Source organism: Balaenoptera physalus (assembly GCF_965194825.1).
Source record: "Balaenoptera physalus genome assembly, chromosome: 12".
Taxonomy (NCBI): Eukaryota; Metazoa; Chordata; class Mammalia; order Artiodactyla; family Balaenopteridae; genus Balaenoptera; species Balaenoptera physalus.
In genome coordinates, this window is record NC_138897.1 from 63,316,247 (window position 1) to 63,332,674 (window position 16,428).

General features: G+C 39.3%; 1 protein-coding gene across 4 annotated transcripts in view; it reads left to right on the forward strand.

Moving 5' to 3' along the window:
• The window catches only part of LOC309640215 (uncharacterized protein), a 29,261-nt gene extending 14,159 nt beyond the window's left edge, over positions 1-15,102 (forward strand). For all 4 annotated transcript variants that reach the window (XR_014252090.1, XR_014252091.1, XR_014252092.1 and 1 more), the window contains one exon: positions 64-15,102. The gene's annotated coding sequence lies outside the window, so the exon portion shown is untranslated. The remainder of the gene's footprint in view (positions 1-63) is intronic.
• The last annotated feature ends 1,326 nt before the right edge of the window (positions 15,103-16,428 follow it).

Genomic DNA, 16,428 nt, shown 5'->3' on the forward strand with positions numbered 1-16,428 from the left:
GAAATATGTATCCCCCATATTTAAGAATAATTCTAATAGGTAGTGGGACCTTTTCTTTTTCAGATTTAGCCTGATAACCACTGAGAAAGGGAGAGACTGAGCCTACATTCAATTCAGAAAATGATTGGATCAGAGGTTCGATGATACGTTTTCAGCGAGTAGCCAATCAAGAGGATGGTGATAGAAATATCTGTGACAGTATCAGCAAGGAGCCAGTCCCTTGCTGTTTCACAAAAGCCATAATCCCAGTAACGGCGATTTCTTCTTGTAACAAAGAAGACAGTAAAATCAAAGGGGAAATATTCAAAGTGGAATGAAAGGAATCGGCACTAGAAAAGACGATGTGGTGACTGGAGAAAAATAGGAAAAGATTTTAGAAATTCTCTATTGTGGGGGGACTCTACAATCACTGGCTTTGTCTCTTATCCAGTTTCCTTCCCTGTTGTACTAACCCTGTGCTTCCTGGGTGTCTGCTCGAAACCAGCAGAAAGAGGAAAGGTTTCCACATGCTAATAGGTAAATCCAACCAGCCCGTGTCTGCGTGGAGCAACCAGTGACTCAGTAATGCTCGAAAGCAAGATCAGAGGCAAAGCAAACCTGCCTTCCCCCAGATGCTTGGTGACTGGGTTCTAATAATCCACCCTGAAAGTTAGTGCCCGAGGGCAAGTATGTGGCAGAGCAGAGCCGGCACAGAAACACCTCAGTTCGTGCAGCGGAAAAGACAGAGGGTCAGAAGTTCTAAATCTTGGACACCACTCTACCAGCAACGAGCTCTGATCTTGGACAAGTTCTTCATCCTCTCCCTTTATAGAATGAAGACGTTGAACAAGACTAAGCTCCTTATCCTATGACGCTCCAAAGAACCTTAATTTAATTACCTTTTCCCCCAAACCCTCACTTCCCTTGCCCATCTTTCCCCCCAGATCTACCTAGCACAGCCCTAACCCTCAATCAACCCAACTCTTCTAATCTTTGTGTCGCCGCCCCCAGGCAGCTGAGAAGCACGGGAGAAAGTGTCGCAACTGAGAAGGTGGGTGCCACCCCGGATCCAGAGCGAGCAGCCTCCCCCTTCATGCGGCAAAGGTCCTCCCTCAGTTTAGAGAGAACAGAGAACCCCTCGGGTCCCTGCCTTCTGCCTGCTCTGCAGACTCACTGCCGCCACAAGTGAGCTCCTCTTCCCGTCTCTGTAGATGAGACGATGCTCCACTGATTAGCATTTCTATGAGACATAACTTGCTTCCATTTTACTGAGGATTTCTTCAGCATAAAATGCTTACATAATCTATTATTTTCTAAAAACCCTCCCTTGTGTGTCCTGAGGGGCCGTTTCCTTTCTTGAGTTAAGCTCTTCGAAAGGGTGGTCTGTGACAGTCATGCCCACTTTATTTCAATTCCCTCCTTCATTCACTTTTACCCGGCTTCTGCCCCGGCCATCCCACGTGAACACCCCTCTCCAAATCATCACCTGCCTTATTGCTAAAGCCAGAGGACACGTTCTAGTCCTGATGCCTAATAGCACTTGCACTGAAATGTCCTTTCCCTGGGCTTTTAGAATCTCCCTCTCTCTCTGTCTCCACCTTAAATGTTGATCTCCCCCCTGGTAGCGTCTCAGGCTCTTCTTCCCTGGTTGGATAAATTTACCAACTTTCTAGGTTTCATTTTTCCAAAACCGAACTCGTCATCCTGCTCTCTAAACCCTCTATGTCCTTCTCAACTTGAGGGACCAGCAGTCACTTTATCACCAATATCAGAAACCTTAACCCCATCCTTGAATTCACCATTTCTTTCACCTTCATTATAATTGGGCATTGAATCAATACCAGTTCCACCTCTGTAATGGCACGCTCGTTATCAGGCAGATCTGATCTTGTCATCACCACCAACCACCTCTGAGATGCCACACTGAAAATTTTTAGAGGTTCCAGAGCACCGACAAGATACAGTGCAGCTCTTCGCCATGGACCGCAAAGCCTTCTGAGAGCCATCGCTTACATACTGCACTGATCGCACCTCCAGCCACTCTGCGCTGTTGCACTCTGTATTTTTGTCAGAACAAGTGCCTGTGGTCTCCAGAATATCTCATGCTGGTACTCACCCAGGGACTTTGCACATCCTTCTCCTTCTGCTAAATTCCTCTGCTCCCCACGTCAGCTGACTCAAGTCTACACATGCTTCAGACTCAGCTCCGGTGTCTTCTCCACAGAAAGTCTTTCTTGCTGGCCCAGTCTCTGTTGGTCTAGCCCACTATCTGGAATATAGCAAAACTTTTCAATGTTTCTGAAAGTTCAATGATCTGCTTCAATGATTTTCTCTTTTATTTTACTTTTAAAAATTTTATTTATTATTATTATTTTTGGGGGGGGGCTGCATTGGGTCTTCATTGCTGCACGTGGGCTCTTCTCTAGTTGCAGCGAGCAGGGGCTCCTCTTGTTGCAGAGCATGGGCTCTAGGAGCACGGGCTTCAGTAGTTGCGGCGCATGGGCTTAGTTGCTCCGCGGCATGTGGGATCTTCCCGGACCAGGGCTCGAACCCGTGTCCCCTGCATCGGCAGGTGGATTCTTAACCACTGCGCCACCAGGGAAGTCTCGTGATTTTCTCTTTTAAGCAAGTCACTTTACCCTAATTTCATACGCCTGACCTCTAAAGTACCTCAACTTTATTTGTGCTTCACTTACTCTTCTTTGGGTCTTTATCGCATTTTCAGTGTATCACTTTTAATTCTGTCTTACACAGTTCTTACAAAATATTTTCCAAATAAAAATGTTAAAGAGAAGCAGATGAAGGCATGGGATTAATAGAAAACTGTAAAATGAAAACGAGATGGGGTTGGGACCTAGTTTACCATGGAATATCTGGCCCTCCAGCTATTTCCCCCATGTGATATTTCCAGAGCTTCTTCAGTTACAATTCCTTAAATTTTAAATATTGTATAAAGCTTCTAGCTGCCTTGAATGTAGGAGTTTTCAAAGAGGGTGTAAGTACTATAAGTGTGTGTTTAAATGTGAATATGAGTGTTAGTAAAGATACAGGCTAAGCTTCTGTGATGAAGAAACTCAAAAAAAAAACCCCTGGCTCCAACAAGGTAGAAATTTATTTCTCATATAATAGCTGTAGCCAGATAGTCCAGGGAGGCTGGGCAGGTCTACACAAGAGACCCAACTTCCTTCTGCCCTCTCGTTCTGCCATGCTCTAGAACCGCTCTGTCCAATATGGTATCCACTACCCATGAGTTCCTATTGAGCTCTTGGAGTGTGGCTGGTTCAAACTAGGACATGCTGCAATACATGTACAAACACATACCAGTTTTCAAAGACTCCATATGAAAAAAGAATTCAAATATTTCATTAATAACTTTATATTGATTGCATGTTGAAATAATATTTTGGATGCATTGGGTCAAGTAAGATATGTTATTAAATCTAATTTTATCCATTTTTTCTTTGTTTAGAAAATCTTTAATCACACTTGTGGCTCACATTATATTTTGCTTGAACAGTGCTGTTCTAGAATGTAGTGTATTATCTTCATCTATATGGTAAAAGCTGGCTCACAGTACCACATATGTGGTCAGAAAAAAGCAGGAAAGAAAAATAGTAGAAGGCAAATCTCTAAGGAGATGATGTGCGATCAGTTCACTCAGATTCCATTGGTGAGGGCTTAGTCACATGGCCCCATCAAGCTGCCCAGAATATAAGGAAACGTAGTGTGTGGGTGGGCAGCCATGTGCTGTACTGGAAAAAAAAGGAGGGAGAATGGATTCCAGGGTAATGTATACTAACTACGTGGTCTCTGTCACGGGTATGTCTCTAGAAAGTGTTACCAGAGTTGACTTTGAGTAGAAGGGCATTGAAGACATTCCCTGGGTTGAGGGGATGGGGAAAAGAGTAGAAGGACATTCAGAAACCCCATGAAAAATAACCAAAGTAAGATATTTCAACACCTGGTTTGAGGAAGTAAAAGAAGGAAGAAGAGGTAAACAATGGCTCCAGGAGAATAGGGGATTGGCCAAGGGGGAAGATGTCCTTATGTTCAAGGCAGTGCTTAATAGAAGAAGGTAGGAGGGTGAAGGTAATCAGCTTTCTGCTTCCGTAGGTGGGGCGGAGGAAGGTGGGATATGACTTTGCTCCCACATGTTGGAGAATTGATATGGGAAATCAATAGTCAACTGAGATCCTAAGAGTCTCAAGAACTCAAGACAGAGGATGGTGAAGAGAGAATGTAATGGGCACAAATGTACATGGATGAATCTCCCAGACACAGTGTTGAACAACAGAATCAAGACACAAAAGAATATATACAGTATTGTTCAATTTATATAATGTTCCAAAAGTGGCAAATCTAATCTATGGTTATAGACAGCAAATGCTGATTGCTTGGGGGAGGGTAATGCCTGAGACAGGCTTCTGAGTTGCTGGTGATGCTCTATATCTTGATCTGGGTGATGTGTATATGGATATGTTGCTTGGTAGTCATTATTCATGGTCAGTGCTTGTCTGTATTAATATTACATTCAATAAAAACTGTATAGAAACAAACAAGCAAACAAGGGGATGGGTGACTATGAGTGATAGAGTGCCTACACTATAGACCAACCATGATTCATTCCTTGGGACTGGGGAGTGGCCGGCATTACCTAAGCACATTGCTGCTCACTTAATACCTGAATGAAATCAAGGTTCTTTTTACAGGGAAGCAGGGGAGAATGGCTGTTAAGTAGGCAGCAAATAGTGACTGATAACATGCAGTTATTTTTCAAATGACTTCACTTCATAGCCATTGACCTGGGTGAATATCCACCATGAATTTTGAAATAAGAAAGATAAGATGCTAAGTAATATTCTCATTCTACTAAAATTATCCTTCCCATATATGGAGAGAGACACACCAGGCTATCAAAACTGGGTCCCTGAGGACAGGTGGGTGGGAAAAATGAGGGGCAGAGCTTGGAAGGGTTTTCTTGGTTTTGCATTGTTTCCCTGACTATAGGAAGCATGTATACTTTTATATTTTTTTGAAGCAGAATTTACTAGGAAGATTAAAATTAAAAAGATCAATCATCTGGTCAATTAGAAACTAAGGTGCTAGTGTAACAGAAAAGAACAAACCTGAATCCATATTAGATCTGTTTCCTTTAGCTTTAACTTTGTGCTCTTTTGCCTGTGCTTAGTCACGCTGGCTCTGCACGTTTTGTAAAAGAATGTTGCCTATTGCCTGAAATAAACGTGGTAGCCCATTCTCTAGGCTCTCTGATGATAAACATGTAACACCCTTCCATTCATACAGAGATAAAAAGTTGCAGAACAGAGAATACAATTTTCTTGTTGGAGGTTTATAGGCACCTTGTGACCAGACCTATACGGACAGCTGTACGAACGAAGGGGAAGCTAGTTCCTGGGACACTAGTCCATCATCTTCTCGGTCTGCTGGCTTTCCAAATAAAGTCACTATTCCTTGTCCCAACACCTTGTCTCTCCATTTACTGGCCTGTCGTGTGGTGACCAATACAAGCTTGGACTCAGTAATACTAGGAATGGGTGAATTTCATAAATCAGAGTAAGGATAAGGCTAGACTAGACTCGAAGGCCAGGTAGCAACACTTTATCTTTTGCTCTTATTACGTCATTAAAAGAAGCACTGTTTTAACTGATTGCCCCCTTAAATAAGCCCCAGAACCCGATGGTACGGTGCTTTCTAAGTGCTTTTGTTCCTTAGAACGAGTTCTTGAGTAACTTTTGAAAACTATTAACATAGAACAGAATTCTCAGCAGGATTCAATTTCTTTCTGTGTCTTAAAATTGTGGAGAAGCGGTAAGTGGGAAAAAGTCAATTTTGTCTGGCAACACCCACCTGTCAGAGGCATTTGTTTCCTGGGAGGAGAAAAGGTACCACCATTCTGAACAAAATCAGTTTTTCAGAAATCTGATTCACAGATCTGAGGATTCAGGGCATTCACACAAAGCTTTTTCATTAGCTATTTTGGCATCATTACCACTTCATCTAATAAATGCTAATTAATACTGACACTACAGTGTCAAATTCACCTTCAGGACTTTTCCTCATTTGTGGAGGTTGCCTTAACTTTTTCTCAGGTGTGAAGCAAACAGCAGTAAAAACTTTAAATTCTTCTGTCATTTGTTTAGTACTGAAATTACTCATTTTTGCCTACCTTCTTGACTCAATTTCATATTCAGCTATGCATAAAACAGCTATGCAAATACAATTAAAAATTCATTGTCAAACTGGTATGCATAGATTTTTTTTTTTTAAAAAGAAACACTTCGAGAAATATTGGCTTTGGAGTCTTCAAATTAGAGTCAAGTCCTTTTAAACAATGTGACAATGAAGAAAAGTATACATATATCATTTTGCACATACTGTGTGACTGTATCTGTAGAATTACCAGAAGTGAACGTTTTTACCTTTTTTTTTTTTTTTTTTGGTTTTATAGGATTTTTTTCTGGATTGTCAAAGTACATACTTACTATTAAAATCTCTCTATATATATATGTCAGGTGAAAAGGAGCAGAAAATAGTCCATCACACAGATGGAACCACTGTTAATATTTTAGTCTATTATTTCCAATCATGTATCTTTTCTTCTATAGGCTTTGGAGTCAAATACTCCAGACTTCTGCTCTGCTGATGATTAGCTGTGTGACCTTAAGCAAACTATTCATTATCTCTGAGCCTTAGTTTCCTTATCTGTAAAATAGGGAGTATCTATCAATACTTATAATTGTTACGTGAGTGGACTGGAATATGGTATGGTAAAGTCACTGTCTCTTTTAAAAACTCAGGTTTACTAAGGATAATTTACATAGTATAAAATTTACATTTTGTAGTATTAAGTTTTTTAAGTTTTGACAAACATATACAGTCATGGAATCACTACCATGATGAAGATATAGGGAGTTTCTGGCATGAGCAATAACTAATCTAATTTCTGTCTCTATAGATTTGTCTATTCTTGACTTTCCATATAAATAGAATCATACAATATATGGTCTTTCATGACTGATTTCTTTCACTTTGCATAATATTTTAAAGGTTCACCCATGTTGTAACATGTACCAATAATTCATTCCTGTTTATTGCCAAATAATAAACTTCACTGTATAGATATACCATATTTTATTTATCCATTAGCTGATGGACATTTGGATTGATTCCACCTTTTGGCTATTATGAATAGTGCTGCCATGAGCATTTGTGTAGAAGTTTTTTTGTGTGTATGGGGAACATATGATTTCAATGCTTTTGAGTGTATAGCTAGGGGTGAAATTGCTGGGTCATTTGATAATTCTATATTTAGCATTTTAAGGAACTGCCAAACTGTCTCTTAAGGCTGCTGAACCATTTACGTTCCTACAAGCAATGTGCGAGGGTTTCTCCCACAACGTAGTCCATATTTCCTTTGTCCTCAACAAGCACCTCGGTTGGTTGTGGCTTTTTGCCTCATTGGGTAAAACAAACATTTTTTCCTGAAGGGTCTGTGCCGTTAGTATTCCTGCGTGTATTGGGTTGCTGTAGTTTTCCATTGACTTTAATTCCAGGGCACAGTAGTAATAAGGGCTCACCAATACTCTAGGCGTACTCTTTCTTACTCCCTTGTGGAATAGCAATCCACTTCCCCCTTGGGACGTAGGATCCATTGCCCCAGACAGCACAGTATCTCTTTACTCTGTCTATTGATTTAGAGGCAAGACTGGCTGGGTGGCAATCTTATCTTCCAGTTCAATGGAATTATTGTTGCATCTTTTGGTGGAAGCATTCCTCCCTTTAGAGTAAGACCTACAGGCCAGCAGAGCATGAAGTCATGGGAACAGGAAGCAAAAGTGTTGCTATTATATCATTAGGGGTAATAGTAAGTGGTTCTACTCCCATTTCCACCCCTTGATGCCTGGACCTGTGAATCCTGGCTAGGACAGAAAGAACATCATCTCTTGAATGCTGACTCAGGACAAGGTCAGCCTCCTGGAGAACCCTGCCCCAACCCTGCAAGGTATTGCCACCTAGCTGACATGATAGCTGAGTCTTCAAAAGGCCATCTCGCTGTTCTATGGAGACAGCTGCTTCAGGATGGTGAGAAACATCTTAAGACCAATGAATTCCCTGAGCATGGGCACGCTGCTGCACTTCATTTGCGCTGGAGTTCCTTGATCAGAGGCAACGATAGTGGGTAAGGCACTGTGGAAGCCCATAGAAGGTAGTTTTGGCAGAAGCACTGCGTGCAGGGAAAGCAAATCTGTATACCAAGTAAGCGTCTATTCCAGTAAGAACAAAACACTGCGCTTTCCATGATGGAAGTGGACCAATGTAATCAACCTGCCACCAGGCTGGTCACCCCTGGGAATGGTGCCATCTGGGGGCTCAGTCTTGGTTTCTGCTGCTGGCGGACTCGGCACTCAGCATTGGCTGTAGCCAAGTTGGCCTTGGTGAGTATAAGTCCATTTTGCTGGCTGCTTATATAACCCCCATCCCTGCCACCAGGGCCACTTCGTTGATGAGCCAATTGGTGGATGGCAGAAATGGCTGGGGGAAGAAACTGACTGGTATCCACAGAAGGGGTCATCCTGTCCGCTTGATTATTAAAATCCTCCTCTGCTGAGGTCACCCTTTGATAAATAGTCACATGGGACATAAATATCTTCATGTTTTTCATTCATTCAGAGAGGTCTCCTCACATTCCTTTAAACCTCCTTGCCACCAATTTTCCAATCATGTTCCTTACAAGTCCCTGACCATCCAGTCAAACCACTGGCCACAGCCCATGAATACATACAATTCAGCTCAGAATGTACAATTGCACATCTAGCCGTTTCTCCTTCCAAGAAAAATGAACAACCAGGTGCACTGCTCAAAGTTCTGTCCACCAGGCAGATTTCCCTTCAAAATTGTCCCTTAGGGATGTCCTGGAAAGGGCTTTCAGAATGCAGCTGTCCACTTCTGGGTGGTTTCTGGATATTGTGCAGAACCATCTATAAACCTGATCCAAGTTCTCTCTCTCTCTCTGTCAACTGATTGTAGGGAAATCCTCACTCCTCATAGGCACAGGCTGGGAGAGCAGGAGTGGAGACCATGGGCATTTGGGCCACTGCTTCATGTAACTTACTTGTGCCTGCAGGGCCCACTTGAGCTGAATCTTGTATATTCCACCTCCACTTGATGGTGGGGTGCTTCTGTGAACCCCCGACTTTATGGCTTGGTGCGTCAGACAACACCCACAGTACATGATGGGTAGCACAGGGTCACACAATAACTTGATGGCCCATGGTTAATTGTTCAGCCTTTACGAAGGCCCAGTAGCAAACCGAAAGCTATTTCTCAAAAGGAGAGTAGTTGTCTGCAGAGGATGCCAGGGCTTTGCTCCAAAATCCTAAGGGTTTGGGAACTTCCTTGGTGGTCCAGGGGTTAAGACTTCACCTTCCAGGGCTTCCCTGGTGGTGGAGTGGTTAAGAATCCGCCTGCCAATGCAGGGGACACGAGTTCGAGCCCTCGTCCGGGAAGATCCCACATGCCGCGGAGCAACTAAGCCCATGTGCCACAACTACTGAGCCTGCGTGCCTAGAGCCCGTGCTCCGCAACAAAGAGAAGCCACCTCAGTGAGAAGCCCACGCACCACAACAAAGAGTAGCCCCCGCTCGCCACAACTAGAGAAAGCCAGTGTGCAGCAACGAAGACCCAGTGCAGCCAAAAATAAAAAAAATAAAATAAATAAAATTTAAAAAAATTAGCCCTTCTGATGTATATGTGTGTCATGTACAGTGTATTGTTGTTGTAATTTGCATTTTCCTCTTTACTGATGGTGTTCAGCACTTTCATGTGTCTTTTGGCCATTTGGGTAGCCTCTCTTATGGAGTGCCTATTCAAGTGCCCATCTCCGTTTTTCTTCTGGGCTGTTTTTCCTTTTTTTTGGTAGAAGTTTAAAAAATATATATTCTAAATTAAAGTCCATTGTTACACATATGCTCCTACTTTCTGCTTTGTTTTTAAACTCACAGTGGTGAATTTGGTGAATAAAATTTCTTATTTTAAATGCAGTTCCACTTATTCAACTTTTCCTTTATAAGTATTATGGTCCCTGTTGATGAAGCCTTTCTTTATGTCATGCTATAAATTTGTATTACATTTTCCTTTCACATTTATATCTAAAAGTCGCCTAGAATTGATTTATGTGTATATTGTGATGTCGGGGTCAGGATTTATTTTGTATGTTTGGATGTTCAGTTGTCCCAAAACCTTTTATTGAACGGGTCATTTCCCCACCCTGCTCAGCTGTGTGACCTTTTCATAAATCAATCATCCATGTAAGTGTAGCACTGATTGTAGATTCCTTTCCTGATTGTAGATTCTGTCCTGGGGTGTATTTGGCTATCCTTGCAGAAAAACAACACTCCCTTAATTACTGTAGCTTTATAATAAATCTTTTTATCCCCTAGAGTAAGTCCTCCTGTTTTTTCCCTTCAACATTTTGTTCAGTATTCTTGGCCCTTTGCATTTTCAAATAAAATTAGAACTGTCTTGTAAGTTTTTATACAAAAGAAACCTGTTAGCATTTTTTAATGGGATTTTATTAAATCTATAACTCTATTTGGGGAGAACTGACTTCCTTAACTTTAACCCATTAATATGAGTTCCAAGTCTTAAATCAATTAATCCAAGTCTTTAACTCATTAATATGTTATGTCCCTTCCATGTATTTAGGTCTCAATAACGTTTTTTAGTTTTTGGTGCAATGGTTTTTACACAGTTTTCATTTGATTTATTCTTTAAAATATCATATATTTGATGCTATTTTGAATTAAATCATTTAAAATTATATTTTCTAATTGTTTACTGCAGGTATGAAGGAATACATTTGGGTACCTGATGATATTGCTAAATTCTAATAGTTTTTGTCTTATTTTGGATTTGACATGCATAATTATGTCATCTGCAAAGAACACTTATTTTTTTATTCCAATCATTATGCCTCTTCTTTATTTCATTTATTTGTTTGTTTGCTTATTTATTGCCTTACTGTGCTGGCTAGGACACATTACAGTGTTAAGTTTAAGTGGTAAGAGTGGTAAGATTGAGAACCTTGTCTGGTTCCCAACTCAGAGGGAAAGCTTTTGCTTTACCATGAAGTACAATGCTTACTATAGGGTTTTTGGTACTCTTTATTTAGATTAAGGAAGCTCCTGTCTATTAATAGTTTGCAAAAAGTATTGACCTTGGATGGTGAGTTTTATCGAATGCATTACTGTCTATCTTTTTTATGACCATATATGATTTTTTCTTTATTAAAATAAAGAAACGAATTGTAGTCATTACTTCTCGAATGTTAAAACAACCTGTGTTCTTAGAATAAACCCAACTTGTTAGCGATGAATTATTTTTATATGACTTGGACTTGATTTACTTATTTTTTCATTTAGAATTTTACATCTATGTTTATAAGAGGCATTGTCTGTACGCATTCTTCGATTTTATTTAAACTTCCCCATAATGACAACAACTTCTTCCCAACAAGATGTTCCTGGTACAAATGAAAATGTTCTCATTGGCTATGAACTGAATTGTGTCCCCCTCAAAATTCATGTAAGAACAATAACCCCCAGTGTGACTGTATTTGGAGACAGGGTCTTTAGGAGGTAGTTAAAGTTAAGTGAAGTCCTAAGAGTGGGGCCCTAATCCAATAGGACTGGCAGCCTTATAACAAGAGGAAGGTCTCCCTCTATCCCCTGATGCATGCACTGGGGAAAGGCCATGTGAGGACATAGTGAAAGGCAGCCATCTACAAACCAGAAGGAGAGCACTCACCAGAAACCAAGTTTTCCTGTACCTTGATAATGGGCTTCTAGCCTTCAGAGCTGTGAGAAAGTAACTATTTGTTGCTTAAACCACCCAGTCTGTGGTCTTTTGTTATGGCAACCTGAGCAGACTAAGACATCACCTATATCCAAGAAAGAAAGGTATAAAATCCCACCAGTTACATATCTATCCACCTCTGGGAGTTTTTTGGTTTGCTTGTTTTTTGTTTTTGTTTTTTTTGGCCACGCAGCACGTCATGCAGGATCTTAGTTCCCCGAACAGGATTGAACCTGTGCCCCTGCGGTGGAAGCTCCGAGTCTTAACCATCAGACCACCAGGGAAGTCCCTCTGTGTGTTATTAACTAACTGCTTTCCTAGCTCATTTACAAGCCCACCTGAGTATGCTATAATGCAAAGACTAAACTGCAAAGTCAACAACCATGAAATTTCTTTATACCAAGTAATATAGAAAAGGAGGAGGATGGCAAAAATATTCAAAATATGCAAAGTCATAAAAACAAGCAAGAAAAATATGCCTCACTGCTATAGTCTTCATTTCTATTACTGACTGCAAGGCTGTAGTTGATAGTAATAATTTCATTTTATTCTACTAACAATTCCATGGTTCCTGGGCCCTCAACCAGTGCCTAAGCTAGCTGGGAATTTTTACTTGGTGAAGTAATCTGAAGTTTCATTTCTGAAGGGCTTGAGTTCTTAATGGTTCTGTCTTTGCTGGGTTGCAGTGGTTTTCTGTTAACTTTTATAAATGGACAGGGAAGTAGTAAGAAGTGCCCCCAGGGAAAGTCTTCTCATGTCCAGATTTTATTCACTGATGCCATTTCATAATAGAAATTGACATTGCACTGACTTGGTTATCAGAATCAATTTCCCCAACTAGTCTCTGTTAGTTCAGGGACATAGGACCTGAAATGGCCGGATGGCAGACTCTACTTCCAATCCAACACATCCTTTTATTGTGTCTCCTGGTAGAAGCATTCCTCCCTTGGGAAGTAAGACCTTGAAACCAGCAGAAGCCAGATGTGTAGGAATTAGAAGCAAAAATTCTGGGAGTGGGTTTTAGGTTTAGTAGTGAGAGGAGCCACTCCCACATCCACCTCTTCATTTCCAGACCAATATATGCCAGCAGTCAGAGAAATGGCATCACATATTGGGTGCTGCCTCAAAGCATATTCTGTATGATAATGTCCAACATAAAATATGGGGGGTGGAGTAAAAGGATAGAGTTTTTGTATGTGATCAAAGTTAGGTTGTAATCAGCATAAAATAGACTGTAAAATCTATAGAATGCTTTATGTAAGCCTCATGGTAATGACAAAGAAGAAAACCTACAGGGACTTCCCTGGTGACGCAGTGGCTAAGATTCCATACTCCCAATGCAGGGGGCCTGGGTTCCATCCCTGGTGGGGAAACTAGATCCCACATGCATGCCGCAACTAAGGAGCCCACGAGCTGCAACTAAGGAGCATGCCTGCTACAACTAAGACTCAGTGCAACCAAATAAATAAATAAATTAATTAATTAATTAAATATTTTTAAAAAGAAGAAAACCTACAGTAGATAAACAAAAGACAAAGAGAAGAGAATCAAAGTATATCACTATGGAAAATCATCAATTCACAAAGGAAAATAGCAAGAGAGGAAGAAAGGAACAAGACAACTGCAAAACATCCAGAAAACAATTACTAAGATGGGATTAGTAAGTCCTTACATATTAATAATTACTCTAAAGGCAAATATATTAAACTCTCCAATCAAAAGGCATAGAGTGGCTAAGTGGATTTTAAAAAAAGACTCAACTATATGTTGCCTACAACAGATTCACTTCAGCTTTAAGGGTATACATAGTCTAAAATTGAGGGTTTGGAAAAAGATATTCCATGCAAATGGAAAATAAGGAGATTAGTGGTAGCTATAGTTATATCAGGCAAATAGACTTTAACTCAAAAACTGTAACAAAAGACAAAGAAGGTCATTATACAATAATAAAGGGGTCAATTCATCAAGAGGATATAATAATTGCAAATATATGGGAATCCAACATTGGAGCATCTAAATATATAAAACAAATACTAAAAGATCTAAAGGAAGAAATAGAAAACAATGCAATAGTAGGGGACTTGAATACCTTACTTTCAACAACGGATGGATCACTCAGACAGAAAATCAACATGGAAATGCTGGATCTGAATTATACTTTATAGCAAATGAACCTAACATACATACACAGAACATTCCACCAACAGCAGCAAAACACATTCTTCTCAAGTGCACACAGAACATTCTCAAGGATAGATCACAAAACAAGTGTTAAGAAATTTTTAAAAATTGAGATTATACCAAGTATTTTTTCTTACTATAATGGTATGAAACTAGAAATCAATAACAGGAGGAAAACTGGAAAATTCACAAATGTGGGGAAATTAAACAACACACTTCTGATCAATCAATGGATCAAAGAAGCAATCAAAAAAAGAAATTAAAAAAATCTCAAAACAAATGAAAATGGAAACACAACACACCAAAACTTATGGGATTCAGCAAAAGCAGTTCTAGGAGGGAAGTCTATTGTGGTAAATGCCTACATTAAGGGAAAAAAGATCTCAAGTGAACAACCTAACTCAAGGAAGTAGGAAAAGAAGAATTAACTAAGTTCGTTAAAGTTAGCAGAAGGAAGCATATAACAAAATCAGAGCAAAAATAATGATATAGAGACCAGAAAGATAATAGATCAGTGAAACGAAGAGCTGGTTGTTTAAAAAGATAAACAAAATTGACAAAGCTTTAAGCTAGACTAAGACAAAAGAGAGGACTTAAATAAATAACATCAGAAATGAAAGAGGAGACATTACATAGATACCACAGAAATACAAAGTATTGTAAGAGACTAGTATGAACACCAACAAATTGGAGAGCCTTGAAGGAATGGATAAATTCCTAGAAACATACAACCTACTAATACTGAGTCATAAAGAAATAGAAAACCTGAACAGACTAATAATGAGTAAGGAGATTGAATCCATAATCAAAAACTTCCCAAAAGAGAAAATCTAGGACCATATGGTTTCACTGGTGAATTCTACCAAATATTTAAAGAATTAATACCAATCCTCCTAAAACTCTTCCAAAAAATAGAAGAGGAGGGGACACTCCCAAACTCATCTTGCAAGGCCAGCATTACCCTGATACCAAAGCCAAAGACACTGCAAGAAAATAAAACTACAGGCCAATAACCTAATGAATACAGATGCAAAAATTTTCAACAAAATATTAACAAATAGAATCCAATGAACATTAAAAGGATCATACACAATGATCAAGTGAGATTTATCCCTGGGATGCAAGGATGATTCCACATACACAAATCATTCAATGTGATACACCACATTAATAGAATGAAAGATAAAAACATATGATCACCTCAACAGATACAGAAAAAACATTTGACAAAATTCAACATTCCTTCATAAAAAAGTTCTTAACTAATTGGGTATAGACGGAACATAACTCAACATAATAAAGGCCACATATGATAAGCCCACAGTGAACATCATACTCACTGGTGAAAGGTTAAAAAAATTTCCTCTGAGATCAGGAACAAGACAACTATGCTCACTCTTACTACTCCTATTCAACATAGTACTAAAAGTCCTAACCCAAACAATTAGGTAAGAAAAGGAAATAAAAGGTATCCAAATTGGAAAGGAAGAAGTAAAATTGTCCCTGTTTGCAGATGCTATAATCTTATATGTAGAAAATCCTAAAAACTCCACCAAAAACTAGAAGAACTAATAAACCAATTCAGTAAATTTGCAGGATACAAAATCAACATACAAATATCAGTTGTGTTTCTATATACTAATAACAAATTAGCTGAAAAAGAAATAAAGAAAACAATCTCATTTACAATGTCATCAAAACCAATAAAAATACTTAGGGATAAATTTAACGAAGTAGGTGAATAATCTGTATGCTGAAAACTGTAAGACTTTGATGAAAGAAATAAAAGAAGACACAAATAAATGGAAAGATATTTCATGTTCATGGATCAGAAAAATGAATGTTGTTTAAATGTCCATACTACACAAAGCCAAGTATAGATTCAAGGCAATTCTTATTAAAATTTCAAGGATACTTTTCACAGAAATAGAAAAAAAAATCCTGAAATTTGTATGGAACCACAAAAGACCCCGAATAGCCAAAGCAGTCTTGAACAAGAACAGTGGTGGTGACCTTACACTGTCTGATTTCAAACTATATTACAAAGCTGTAATAATCAAAACGGTATGGTACTAGCATTAAACAGACACGTAGACTAACGGAACAGAATCAAAAACCCAGAAATAAACCCTTGCATATGTGGTCAACTAATATTTGACAAGAGAGCCAAGAATAATCAATGGGGAAAGGACAGTCTCTTCAATAAATGGTGCTCGGAAAATTAGATAACACATGCAAAACAAAGAAACTGGATCTCTATTTTACACCACTCATGTAAATTAACTTAAAATGGATAAAAAACTTAAACATTAGACATGATGTTGTAAAACTCCTGGAAGAAAACATACAGAAAAAACTCTTTGACATGGATCTTGGCAATGATTTATTGGATAT